The sequence below is a fragment of the Triturus cristatus genome, chromosome 2_2 (assembly GCF_964204655.1).
Source record: "Triturus cristatus chromosome 2_2, aTriCri1.1, whole genome shotgun sequence".
Taxonomy (NCBI): Eukaryota; Metazoa; Chordata; class Amphibia; order Caudata; family Salamandridae; genus Triturus; species Triturus cristatus.
Window position 1 is genome coordinate 474,301,464 of NC_140582.1, and position 15,370 is coordinate 474,316,833.

A 15,370-nucleotide genomic window follows, 5' to 3' on the forward strand; every position below is an offset into this window, starting at 1 on the left:
GTTTCGACGGATAAACCGTCTTCTTCACTACATCTGGTCCCTCTACAGTGTTTGTTTATATCACTGAAACGAGGCACATTCCACCATAGTTGCCACAGCAACTCTATGCATAGACCTAAAGAAAATATCAGGTATGTCTAAACCATATAACCAAAATTATAATGCAATAATTTAAATAAGATACACTTCGCATTTAACCTGTATTGGGAAAAATATTAATGCATATTAGCAAGGAAAACACCATGTGTTAGTTTAACTTAGCATAAAATACTGAGATAATACACTATGGTGTGAAATTCAATGTGTCAAACTGGTTTGATGCTTGTTTGTAAAGCCCAAGTGGGCAGACAAGCAAAGTGTTAAAAAATGAAAAATGAAAAAATATATAATGAAGGTGTGTGTGCCATGAAAAATTAAAGTATTGTGAAAAGAGAAAGAACCACATGTTACGGATCGGAGTTCAGGAGCGGGATACGTACACAGTAGGCATTTGCTAATTTTTTGAGATGTACATTGAGCGCTTCGTCAGCATTCATCCCATTGGGGATCTTGCTGTCCAGAAGTATAATGTATTTCGATTCCAGTCGTCGCAGACTTAATTGTCTGTTCCCTCCCCTTATGTTTTTTGCAATGCTGTCAATTACAAAATAGGATATTTCATCTATTCTGCCCTCATGATGTAGGTTGATATGTCTCGCTACCGGATAGGTCGGGTCATCATTTTTGATGGCCCTGAGATGTTGCAATATCCGGACATGTACAGGATGTATCGTACTCCCTACATACATTTTGTTGCAGGTACAGCGAAGGACATATACTGCGAAATCCGTTTTGCAAGAAAAACTTCCTCGGATTTCAAAAGGGGTTTTTCTAAGGGGAAGAGAGATGGTTGTTGTGTTCACACCATGTTTGCAGGCCTTGCATTTAGAACATTTCTGAAAACCCCTCTGTGGTCTGAGCCAAGTTCCCCCCTTGTTGTGTATGGGTGCGTTGTTTACCAATTCTTGTTGCATGCTCTTGGCTTTTCTAAACGCCAACTGGGGGAATTTAGTGCAGGTTGGTCCTATGGTGGGGTCATTCCGTACTATGTGCCAGTGTCTGTAAAGGATCTTTCTTAAATTCGTGTGGTAAGTGTTGTAGCCTGTAATGAGTCTGGGTGTATTGTCTGTTGTCTTCTGTGTTTGTTGTTTGCTGTCCTTGAAAATAAGTTCTTCCCGTTTAAATTTCTCACATTTTTGTTTCGCCGTTCTAAGTGTTTTGGTATTGTAACCTCTGTTCTTAAGCCGTGTGAAAAAACTGTCTATAGATGTCTTGAGACTGTCTTGGGTGCTGCAATTTCGTTTCATCCTCAAGCATTCCGCGTAGGGAATGCTCTCTATGAGATTGCGAGGATGAAAACTATCGGCATGAAGGATAGCATTGCCTGACGTTGGTTTCCTAAACGTCCTTGATTGTATTTTTTGATTTTCTACGTACAATTCTAGATCTAGAAAGACAATAGACTTTTTACTGGTGGCACATGTAAACTTGAGGTTAAGAGAATTGTCGTTGATGTCAGACACAAAATCAATTGCACTTTGTTCAGTGCCCCGCCATAGGATGAAAACGTCGTCTATATATCTTTTATATAGAACGACATTGTTAGTAAAATGGCTTTCATGTCTCTTCATGAGTACCTGCTCCTCCCACCAGCCCATATGCAAATTAGCATAGCTGGGGGCGAAGCAGGTACCCATGGCAGTCCCCTGTGTTTGCTTGTACAATAGCCTGTCGAACATGAAGATGTTATTTTCCAGACACCACTCGGTCATATGTAACAACATGATTGTGTGATGATGTAACTGTATGGGTCTGGTGCCTAAATAGTGGTTGAGTGCATTTAGGCCGTCTTTGTGTCTGATACTCGTATACAGGCTTTGTATGTCGAGGGTCAAGAAGACATAGTCATCATGCCATGATAGATCATAAATTTTGGCCAAGAGTCACCAGTGTCCCTGATGTAAGCGGGAAGTTCCTTGACGAAAGGTTGCAGGAAATAGTCCACAAATCTGCTGGTGTTTTCAAATACGCTGCCAATTGCAGATATAATTGGCCTGCCAGGAGGAGTTTGAGCATTTTTGTGTATCTTTGGGAGGAGGTACAATTGGGGCGTGATGGGATAGTCATTTTTCAGGAAGTCGAATTCAGCTTTCGAGATGAGACCACCACATCTCCATTCATATAAGCACTTATGGTATTTTTCTTTCACGCTGATAATGCCTGTAGCACTGATACGGTTGAAGCATTCTCTGTCTTGTAGCTGACTTAGTGCCTCCTTGTTGTACATTTCAATGGGCCAAAGGACTACATTTCCCCCTTTGTCAGAACAACGTACTACAATGTCAGTTCTTTCCTTGATTTTCTTCATGACATTGGCGTATCCAATTCTGACATTGTGTTTCGTTTTGATAAAGTCACTGCTGCTCTTTATTGCCAAATCTTTAAGATCTTTTATTACTCTTTCTGCAAAAATATCGATACCATCCTTTGGCATGAGCGGTGTAAACACAGACTTGGGTTTAAAAGGCGTTGGTGCAGACTCCAAGATGTTTAAATCAGATCCAATTGCTGCCTGTGTGGTGGTGATTGAGCAGCTTTCTTGTTCGAATGCCAGTTCAGTAATGTCTTTGAGAATGTTCATATCAGCCACATTGAGTCCTTCCAATCGCGAGGCAGTTGGTGTCTCCTTAATGGCTTCAGTATTATTGCTTGGGCTATTGAAGAAATATTTACGTAACTTTAGTGTGCGAGTAAAATTATACAAATCAATCCTGGTTTGTGTATAGTCAAAGTTTGTATTGGTGCAGAAGGATAAGCAAAGGGAAAGGGTTCTTTCTTCTTCTTTTGTTAACGCCATGTTGGTTAGATTTATAACTGTGTTTTGACTGGCTGTATCCATGTCTATCTGCGTCTGTTCCTCCTGTATACTGATTTGCCTGTTCTTTGTGTTGCGTTTGCCCCATCTCCTGTTTTTCCTTCGTCTCCTTTTGGATTTTGTGCTTTTGATGTTTGGTCTTGGCGCATTGGTCTTGGTCTTAGACTCATTATGCGCTCCATGCGTAAAAAACCAAATTCTTCGACTGGTGTTGGTGCATTACAGGGGTGGGTGGTGCTACTCATAGCTTCTGTGTCGGATTCAATCTCCGAACTCAGTTCAGACTCACTGGGTACAACCAGTCTTGTTGTGCTGGTGCCTGCTGAAGACATTTGTTGGCGGCGAATGTTTTCAAATTTTCTTGAGAAAGTATAAATTCTTCCTTGCAGATAATCATTTCTGTCCCGTTGAAATTTCACGGCTTTACGTTCTTTAATCATTTGTTCATGTTTCATCACTCTGACTCTGATTTCGTCCAAACTTTTGTTTACTTCGTCTTGATCCAATTTCTTGAGCTCGTTGTAAATTTCTTCAATTCTGGCCATTATTTTTTCTCTGTCTGTAGTGGCGTATTTGATTAAGATCTGTAACATGTTCCTGGAGGATTGGGCATTATTCTCTGCCCATTCTTGCAACATCGCAGGGTCTGGGTTCTCATACGTAGGAGCTACTAGGATCCTTAGCCCCCTGGGGATGCGGCCCACATCGAGGTAACGTTTCAGAGATGTGCATTCCCACCATTTGGAAACTTCATGCTTGCGTAGTTTTTCAAGTTCTGCTGTGAGTCTTTTAAGATCACTGACTATCGGTGCTGATGGTGTGCCACTTTTGTTTGGCTGGACCGTAACGTTAGTTGTGTCACTGAAAATGTCTACTGCTGCGGCCTCCCGCTCCTTAATCCAATCCTCGGCCATCGTTGGGAAATGATAGTTCTCTTTGATTCCCACTGCCCGTATATCGACTATTGCGGGACTCCCTCTCCCATCAGCCACCTTGCTAGACTCGGAAAGCCGTTACCGAGCACAACACACAATGAGCTTACCTGGGACTCAGATCGCCCTCCGGCGTTCTCAAGAGACAGGGTACTCACAGTTTGCCGGCTTGGGTCACGCTTCGGTCTTGGGATGTCGGCTGCGGGGGGCTCTCCGTTTTCCTTGTTCGAAGGACTTGCAAACAGATTCCGGCAGCGAATATATATATATATATATGTTTTAACATGCTGCTGCTCTTCGTGAAAGACTATAAAAGGACACACCTGTGATCAAGCCTTTTATGGAGGAGAAACGCATTGGGTTTTTGCATACCTGTGCAGCTTTCTACACAGATTAAAAGCATCTTTTGAACCTCCAGCTGGTGTCAGTGTTCCTCACTTGAAAGGCAAGTTTGGTAGCGTTGGAATGTTTTTATGGGGGGCCCCGGTCCCGCAACACTGACCCGCCCTGAAGAGCATGTGGCTCAGACACCGGAGCACTTTTTGTTGGTATATATATATATATATGTATATATATAGATATATATATAATATCAAGTCCAAATGTGCACTCTGAATCAAGAATGGAGCTGATACAACTCGGATGAATCACCTGTGAATTTAATGAGCCTGAATTAATTTGTACAGCTCAGCATGTTAAACCGCGAAACGCTGTGGCAGACTTGTTTCAGCCTTACAGCTTTTCTCAATGCCTGTCTCACTAATGGGTCATATCAACAGGGGTTTAAATGTTGGAATATCTGCTCCCTTTGGAACTCAGCTCAAAACCCCACCTAGATGGTTAAAGTCAATGTGTCCCATCTTTTGGCCTCACGATGCCCATTATCGCCGCTTTAGCTGCAGTTTTCTGCCGCTAAAGCAGCGATAATTTTAACGCCCTTTCTTGATAATATGACCCTCTAGCTTTCTTTCTTTTTGCAAAGAAACTCCTTGTTACTCACTTTGGGGCATATTATCAAGAAACGGCGTTAAAATTATTGCTGCTTTAGCGGCAGAAAACTGCAGCTAAAGCGGCGATAATGGGCTTGATAATATGCCCTTGAGAATTCCCATAGAAGCCCATGTTCTGGTGTCAACATGGGCTTCTATTGGAATTCTCTGCGGCATATTATAAAGCCCATTATCGCCGCTTTAGCGGCAGTTTTCTGCCGTTAATGCGGCGATAATTTTAACGCCGTGCTTGATAATATGCCCCAACGTGTTTTGATGAATACCATGAATTTACCTAACTGTTTTTCAAATAAACTTAAGTTCAGCTGAATATGTTATCTAGAAATAATGACTGTTGTTCAATATTTTCTACAAATTGTTCTCTGAAATGAGTTCCATGTGAACACTTGTTCCAAGGATCTCATAGGAGTACTTCACAGCCTAATATCTTAGAAGCACAACCAGTAAGCAGGAGGTCATAACTATGAGAGATAGTGGAGGGATTTGATAAAAGTAGAGAGTACAGTTCAAGTGTAAGAGTGAAGGAAAAAATTGTGAAAGACCATAGAAAAGGAATTTCATCGTATGTCAAAGAGACACTTACAGCACATTGAGAGCTTATGCGAGGTCTAATATATATCACGTGGGCTAGTCCTCTGTAAAACCTTGTTAATACAGACTAGATGATACACATGCGATGAAAAAATAGAAGATCCATATCTTGAGTCAAATATTTTTCCTGCAACTTGCTCTCCCTCGCCACTTTAATTTCCTTTACTCCGTTCTCCCAAATGTAGTCACACCACACTCAACCTTGAGAGAAAGGTTTGTGAAACCGTGTTTGGGATGTAATTCTACCAATCAAACCACAAATCTTCATGGTAAATTCAAGTAGCACAATCGATTTGTCGGGCGCTGAAAACCACCCTGGAGTTTCCAGTGAGCTTCCACCGACACTACCCCACTTTTAAGCACGTTTGCTCAGACTATTACTATTAATTACTAACCATAGAAACTTCAAATGAAGACATGGCTATGTTAAATTCCCAGTGTACAACGCTCTATGCAAATCCCCTTTTAGAGTTTATCGATGCGGCTGTCACAGAACTAACACAGAAACTCAGTGCACGATGCAGAAAATGTATGGTTCATCAATTTAAAGTGTGTGTTTTCATGACACCAAACATACGTCTTTTTGGTACTAGAATACAAAATGTCTCTATAGTTTCTAAATGCCTGACCTGTTTCAGACGTGAACAGTATCTATGATAAAGTGCACCAGTCATTGCTATTAATTCGATCAATGTATCACACACAGCCCTGAAATATATTTTCCTGTCGCAAAAACGCAATCGACATCAGGATCTTTGAGATTAAAGATTCCTCCACCACTAGACAGGAAGCATACTGTGCACACCCGCCTCTAAAAGAACACAAGGGTACAAAAGGTCCTTCACAGCATGGCATTGATTTATTTACTTTCTGTTTAATCATTTGTTGAAAAATATATTAAACTGCATCTCAAGAAGTCCACCATTTAAAGAGAAAGATAAAAGTTATCAAAATCACAGCCATGTTCATTTCAAATCATTTTCATTTGCTACCTTGTACGACTTTAGACAGGGTGGATTGTTTTCCAGAACGAGATTGGTATAAAGTAAGAGCCGAAAAAATCCTTTGTTACACTTTTAAATTAAGTATTGTGCTCAAAGTGAGGGTGATTTTAATAATCTTGGTGAAAGGAGCTTAAAAAAAGCGGGTTAGAAGTACCACTTGCGCTCTGGACAAATAACCCTGGATGGAGCCTATAGGGCAGAAGAAAGGATTCCGTGGATAGAGATTAAATCGTGAGAAAAGGCGAATTCGTGACTAGAGGGAAGGAGGAGTGTCTAGTTAAGCTGGGGAGTAGGAGGGGTTGCTCATTAAGCAGGGAGAAGTAGTGGTTTGTTAAACTGATTATGGAGGAGGCCAGGGCAACAAACCTCCAGACCGACCTTTTAAAGATGTGACCGAACATATGGGGTGCGAGCCATATCTGCAGATTACTCCTGTGGCCTGACACTGAAGAGGTGAGTAGATAGGGACTCTACACAGTTTAGATGTACTCGCTACAGAGGTTGCACTCTATTAATTTTTGCCAGAGATTGCTGCCAGGCACTCATTGTCAAGGTCAAGACATCTTTAGATCTCATGGTTCTTCTGAAGGAGAGAATAGAATCCCACAAGTTGATTTGTAACAGAATTTGTTTTTTTAGCCTGAATCACCGTAACACAGGCAGTGAAAGGCAAGAAGAAAGTATAGATATGAAATAAGCCATAATAGAATGATCAGTCAATCATACATACTGAGAAATAAAGTGCAGAACCAAGTTTTCATATATGATGTTTGTTAAACTTATAAATGAAGATTGCCATTGATTGCACTGAACATTAAGGTCCTGATTCAGAAGGTAACTTAGACTTTTAAGTAAGTTTACACCAGTGCTTAATTTGAGCCGGTGGTGTCCAGTGTTGGGCACTAGCAATGAATTGTCAACCCCTGGCCTTGTGACAGTCTACCACAAGGTGGCACTCTCTGGCTAATTTAGTGATGAACACCACAACAGTTAATTATTAATTCGTTATACAATGAAACAGTCTATTACCTGTCGGTCAAGCCATTCTTATAGCTTTGGGTGCCTGAAATAGTCTGAATTGTCACACTTGTAGGAGTGTGATGGTTGGTAGATGGGTTGTTACTATCATTGGCAGCATGGCAGGGACAATGTGTGGTGCAAGCTGCTGTGAGCTCCTGCCAAGATCCCTGGCACTTATATTTTTTTACAAACTAAGCACTGTATCAGGCAGTGCCTTAAATGGGTAGGCACTATCAGGTACCCAGTACTTGCATTTTTTTTAATTTGGGAGGACTAGTACTAGCACTCCTCAGCAATGGTTCAATACTTTTAATGCAAGAGTTTTGTCTCTTCTCAGCAGCAAACATGTACTCTAGGTGAAGGAGTACCTGCACTTGTATATTTACATTTCAAGCACTGCTAGCAGTGCGCCAGTTTACAGTCTAGAGATGAAGTGCATGCAAATCAAATGGTTGCGGATAATGAATGACAGCTCCCTGTCTTCAGCAAAAAATACTGTGTTCGACACTTTAACCAGCACAACCCCCACACTCCTCAAAAACGATAAGCATTTAGGGGCAGATTTACAAGCCCCTGGCGCCACTTTTGCGTCACTTTTCCCATGTTAAAAGTGATGCAAAAGTGGCACAAGGGGATTGTAAATCTGCCCCTTAGTGTCTTACAGCCAGTCTGTCCAATCATGTCAGACTCTAAAATGGGCTGAACGATCATCATACGACTGATATTTTATAGTGGTGTGTACTTCAGTATGTATGTTGTCAATAATGTTTAGCGTCTAATGTGATCCCCTATCACCTCTTGCAATCTTGCAAAGTGTGCGTATATTGTGTGTGTGGGTGGTGTATGTTGTGTATGAATTTGTGTACACATTAGTGAATGGATTATGTCAGTGCTTAATTTGAGCCAGTGTTTTTCGGTGCTCGGCACCTGAACTTATTTGGAAGCACTGGCACTTGTGACATTCTGCCACAAGATGGTGCTGTCCGGCTAATATAGTAATGACCACACCAACAGTTAATTATTCATTCAATATACATTACAAATGACAATTACCTGCCTCCCAAGCCTTTCTTATAGTTTTGGCGGCCTGAAATAGTCTGAGCTGTCACACTTGTGGGAGTGTGATGTTAGTAGTTAGGTTGTTACTGTCATTGGCAGCGCTAGCAGAGGCAACGTTTGGTGCAAGCTGCGGAGGTCTCCTTACGTGAGCCCTGGCACTTAATTTATTACAAATTAAGCACTGGTTTACACTCTTGAGTAAGTTTACTGCTTTTCAATATTCAAAAAACTTTTACCACTAAAAAAACAGTAGGGAGTCCAGCGCAACACATGGCCAACCACTGGTACTTCAACAACTGTACATAGAAAATATTGAAGATAAGGAGAAATAATGTTAAATTAAGTTCAATAATTTAAAATGGCGGAAAATAGCAATAATTATGAATTCATTTTAGAAAAGATATAAAAATAGGTTAATAACATATTTAGAATAAAAAAAAGAATCAACATAATGTAACAATACATTTTATTAAAAAGATAATGAATTTCAAATAATTCTACACATCACTTTTTATAACATGTCCATAAAGTCTCTAAATGTTGAAGTTGATATTGTCTGTTGGGAGAGAACTAAGGTGAAAGTGGGGGAAGATTAATAGCAGGAATGAGAGCGAAAATCATACTAGAAAAATAGCTAATTAGAACACAATAGGGAGTCTCAATATTCCATGGAGACACGGTATACAATAAAGACTGTGTTCCACATGGAGAATATTTAGATACTATTTTTGAGAGGCATTAAAGATTACTCGGTATAATTAGCAGTAATATGTGCACAAAATGCAAAACTGACATTTGGTGCCATATTTTAGCACAAAATGCTAAATTTTCTTTTTGACAATGAGGATGCATTTCTTTCTAAAAAAACGCAAAAGGAAAAAGCACCGTAAACAGCTGATGTGCATGTTCTGGTCGTTAGCATTGTTCCTGTAGGGTCATGCTAACTTTTTGCCATGACTGGCACCTATTTATGCACCATGGCATAATAAAACATTTTGGGGAATTTCCCACAAGTGGAACATGAAATTATTCGAGATTATGCCAGCCCGTGGTCTACTTTTTCACCTATAATTATGAAAATTAGTAGTATTTGAGTGAATACCTACATTTTTCACTCACCATTCCTTGATACATCATAGATTGTGGCTGATTCCAACGTATTGAGCCAAAGTGCAAGAATATAATACCCTCCTTGGTTGTATCTTTTCCCACTAACAAAGTATTTTGAAGTTTCAGAAATGCAAGTGCATTTATTCAAATTCCTTAAAGAATGCAAACTACAAAAATAATATCACTACCTGTAGCGGCTGCTACCGAATAAGCATAGAGTTGGGAGGGGAAGCAGGGAGGGAATTGAAAATACGTTTTAAAAACCCACTTACCTGGATGCGGCTGGCTGCCGCCTTTCCTTTGTCCTCCTGTTCTTTTCCTGGCTTCTGTGGAAGCCAGAAGGACCTAGGCTTCACTTAACCAATCACAATACTGCAATGCAGAGTTATGATTGGTCTGAGTGCCGTTGTCTGGCGCTCAGGCAGGGAATGGGACCCTGGGCATGTTCTCCACCCTGGCTGTAATGCAGCCTGCGCGTTGAACATGCAAAGTGCACATGAATGTTTGACTGGCCCCAGATGGCCAGGCAAACATTCACGAGCACTTAGAAAGCTGCCACCACTCCTCCCTAGCCTCTAAACAGCCCAGTCTCATCCGCAAACAATGGAGACGGTATGTTTAAAAAAAATACATTAATGTTAAGTTATAATTATTTTTCCATTTTTAATTGCTCACTCAGGGGCAGATTTACAGGAAAGTGACGCATCTGTAGAGATGCGCCACTTTCCCTGCGCCAACATGCCAAATCCTTGCGTCACCGTGGATGTGCAGTGTTATCAATACGGCGCACCATGGCGTAAGGATTGACAGATGCGTCGGAAATTCTGACGCATCTGTTGACGGAAAAGTCACGCATTGCTGGAGTTGTGTCACAAGCACGACGAAACTCCAGCAATGCTCAGGGGCGCCCTATGCCTAACATGCTGCGTCACTCCTTACGCCTGCTTCAAGCAGGCGCAGGGTTTTGACGCAGCATGGACGTAAAAATGACTCAGTGAAATCTTGTAGATTTCACTGCGTCACTTTTATGGGGCTTCCTGCGACGGAACGCCCACCCTGCATACATTAAACCTGACGCAGGTTTAATGTGGCGCAGGGCTTCACAACGTGACGCATCTCTCTAGATGCGTCACGTTGTAAATGGGCCGCAACTTTTACGCTGTCACTGCGTCACAAAAGTGACCCAACGACGGTGCAAAAGTGACGCAAGGAGCTTGTAAATCTGCCCCTCAGTGAGCAGTGTGGCGACGCTCCTACACCTTAGAGGAGGAGCCGCCACTGATTAGTACACTACCTACTCAGCTAATTCCAGCCAGCAATTACAGGCAGGCATTTATTGTATCTATTAATTCATCATTGAACTAGTGTTTTGAATCTGCAATGACTGGATAGACTTCACTCAGGTTTATGATTTATCTTTTTGGGTAGAAAATTGTACAATTGCAAACAAATATGTTACATAATTTAGAAAAGCATTAGATAAGCCAAAGTACAAATGATCATATGAAATATAATACTCAATAGAAATCCATTCATATTGCATTATGCAAGGCTAGCATTCATTCAATTATCTTACTTTGCCATTGTGAGCACATTATACATTCCATAACTCCATTCATATCTGGACAGCACCATATATCCTGTCCAGTTGATGCCTATTTTTACTCCCTGCTAAAGGAGACATTTCTTGGCTACATCAATCCATTAAGTTAGTGTACCAAATTCAAAACGTTGGAGATTTATGATCAAGCCAACATTTGACAATGCATAGTCTGGCAATATTGTGTTAAAACCACACATTCATGTTCTCTAGGTATTGCTGCAGAGTTATCAAATACTATGGGCCCGATTCACAGAACAAACTTAAGACTAAATCCTAAACTTACTACCATTTTGGTATTCACAGAATGCACCTACTACTACTGGTATTCACAGAGTGAACTTACTACTTTTGCTATTCACAAAATGAACTTAGGACTTTTGCTATTCACAGAATCCATTTACGACCACTAAACTTACGTCCGCACTCAGGCCGGAATTTCCGGCTCCGGAGCGGAATTTCCGGGTCCGGAGCGGAAAGTCCGCTCGCGGGCCGGATAGTCCGCCTCCGGGCCGGAAAGTCCGCATACGGGCCGGAAACTCCGCTCTCGGGCCGGAAATTCCGCTCTCGGGCCGGAAAATCAGAATTGGGACCAGACTACATTAACTGTGGCCATTGATCATTTGAGCCAAGGGTAAACACCTGTCCAAGTCCCTACCATCCCCCACCATGCATCAGCTGACGCACTCCAGCCAATCCCAGCCAACAGCTCCAGTTAGCCATCATGTTGCTAGTGCCTACCATCCCCCACCATGATCCAGCTGAAGCCAATTAACACTGATTGACCAGCAGCAAAAAACATTTAAAAGCAGCACACAGTGAAGGAACAGGTTTGGCCACACAGAGTTTGTCTTTGCAAGCTGACACCGGCTAAGAAAAATGGACCTCCTGAAGAGAAAGAGGAACTACACAGCAGAGGAGACCACCATGCTTGTGGAGTTCATTGTCAGGCACCACAAACGCCTCTATGGACTCCCACCCTACTGCACCAGTGGGACACAGAAGGCAGCCCTGTGGCAGCAATTATCCACTGCTGTCACAGCATTGGGGGAGGAGAGGCGCACTGTCCAGGACCTAAAAAAAAATGGCAGGATGAGCGGCTGAGGGTAAAGGAGAAATACTCCCGGATTGAATTACAACGGATCCTCCCAGCCGCATACTCTGGACCACGCATCCGCCTCACCCCACTGGAGGAGGATATCCTGACAACCATACACCCCCACTTGGTCCATGGGCTGCCTGTCAGTGACGTCCACTATGTGGTACCAGGTAAGTGGGATGAAAAAATAAAGTGCATGAATAGAATCTCTGTGTTGCACTGTCAGTGTGAATAAGGAAGTAGTCCAAAGTGTATAAATAAATCCGTCAGTCAGAGACTCCTGTGTCACCCTCTGTATGTAGCACTACAAGTCCCACAATCCTTAGCGATGGAAATGGCAAATCCCTCCCCCACTTCAGAAAACATGGGCACTGTCCAGTTGCAGTAATACACCAGTCCGCTAAGTAGCAATTGACAAATATCAGCAGAGATGCGCCAGTAACAATGCCACACGCAATCCAACTCTTGTGCAACCGCGGATGCGTCACATTGACAATGCGGTGCACTGTGGCGCTGGGATAGACAGATGGGTGTCGCAACTGATGGCATTAGGGGGGTGCTCTGCTGGAGTAGTGTCGCAAGTGTGACGCAACTCCAACAATGTCCATGGACCGCCTACACCTAACGTTCTGGGCCACTCATTACATGTGCCTCAAGCTGGTTTAAGTTTGCATGGCACAACCCTATGAAAAGTGACTACGTGAAATGCCGTCGATTACAATGCATCACTTGTATGAGGCATAACCAAATAAACACACACCCTGCCTACATCACAGCTGATGGATGTTTAATGTTGCGCAGGACCGCACACCGTGAGGCATCCCCATAGATGCATAACATTGTGAATAAGTCTAAATGTGTCACCTGTATTACCCCACCGCTGTGTCACAGAAGTGACGCAACTGCGCTGTAAATGTATTACAAGGGGCGTGTAAACATGCCACTAAATATCAAAGAAGTAAATCACCCTGTGCCAGCTTAAAGCACAAAGCAGAAGGTGAGAGAATCATCAGATCCAAAAGTCAGACACCTATTCTGTTGTACATTTCCCACCCTGCCACGCCATTACGTCCCCAATGCACCACTGCTCCTACCTGCCCAGTCAGCGGCAGTACTGCATAACACTGTTAGCATGCAGAAGAAATGGGGAAACCACAGAAATGTTCCACAAGCACATATTCCAGATGTTTAGTTTTCTCTCTTCTCACCCATTGACACATTCAGCCAGAGCACAGACAACTGCCGCAGCAGAGGTCCCTGCATCGACTGGGAGGAATCGCCACCGTACAGTGATAGGCATACCACCCTCACCGACTGGTAAGTCAAAGTGGCCAGGAGATGGTCAAAATGCATACATTGTCAGGAGTGACCGAGGGACATATAGTGCCCACATATGAAAGTCAACCAGAGATGAACAAATAGCTGCATTACTATTGGAGTTGTCAATGGACATCCACCTTTAGCTAATTATAATTGTGAACAGCTGAAGACAATATATAACATGTCTTGGCTCATCAAACCTTCGTAATTGCGGAACATGACATGTTTTTCAGCAACAGCCCCAGACCTGGCAATCCAATCCTGTTATCGAGTGCCACAACTACTCAAAAGGGTGTCCCCACTATGTTGTAATGGTGTCTGTAGACGTAATCAATCAAACTAATTGACTGAAATATGGCAATGATGAACAAGTGAGATCCCAGGGTCATTAGTATTGACAATGCATACACTGTCCAACTTTGAATGTTTCCAATATAGATCAAAGTCCCAGTCCACACAGCTGGTCATGTACCACTTACATTGTCTGGCTTTTGTGTTGCTCATCAACAAAACATGATAGTGGACCTCACATCAGGATCCGTAGACATGTCATTGTGATATTGGTTGCATCCAGGTAGTGGGCCCATTCGAAGTCATGTGGGAGCAATCATGAAATTACGTATAAGACACTTCAGCGACGCTGGTGCCCACAACTGCTTGTGCTCATCCTTTGTGCCAGAAATCTAGTGTATCACATGTGGCTGCAGGAATGTAAAGTAGCAAAACACACTTATCATTGTAGGTACAACGAGGTCCTCCCAGAATCAAAGACACACACTGACTTCTGCTACAAGACTGGCTGTGACATCTGTTCAGGGCCCACACACTGTTCCAGTGCTGGGCCAAGGGAGGGGAACCCAAGAATATATCAGGCTGACTGCTCATGAAATGTGCCTTTCACGTCCGCCGTATGTTGTATGTGTATTACAACACTGTTGTCCTGCATCACAATATGCTCACATATGGCATTTGAACCCATGCAAGATCAGACCCTGGTGGCTAATGAAAGGATGACACAAAATGTATGCCAAGTGAGTGCAGAATGGACATTCAATAGTACCATGAGTCATATGAAGTGACCAAAACACAACCGGCTTGCAATTCAATGATAGGAAACACCATGATGAAAATAGCATGGCTGAGGCCAACACTGATGCCAGTAGTGTACCTTTGAGATGAATGTAGGGGCTGCTAAGGTAAATCTTCATGCAGTTACACCTGCTATAGACTAGGCTGAAGAGCAACACGCTAATCCAGTGCAGGCAGAAGGCATCAAAGCCTCTCAGCCTATCTGCAATGTGTGAGTATAAACCAAATGTTACATTCTGCTTGCCTCCTCTCCTACTGTATTCACATGTATAGGTGAGTGTTTGACATATGAGGTTTGGATGTCTGCTGTATAAGACACCAATCGTCGTCAGCTAAGTAGTACCATGATCTGGGAAATAGAGTACGCAAAGAGAGGACACTCAAAGGATGGACATAAGACATCTGTGTTCTCTCATACAAATATGTGTGACTTCATGCATGGGGAAGCACAAATGAGCAACATCAAGTCCCTGACTATTGCTAATCTCACACATGAAACCCTTTCTGACCTGACAACAAACAACATGAGACTCTGGAAATATGTAAGTCTGAATGGCAAAGGTGAAAGCAGTGTAATGGGAAGGAATCCGGGTCATTTATACCTTCCTATCAGTAATCTTCT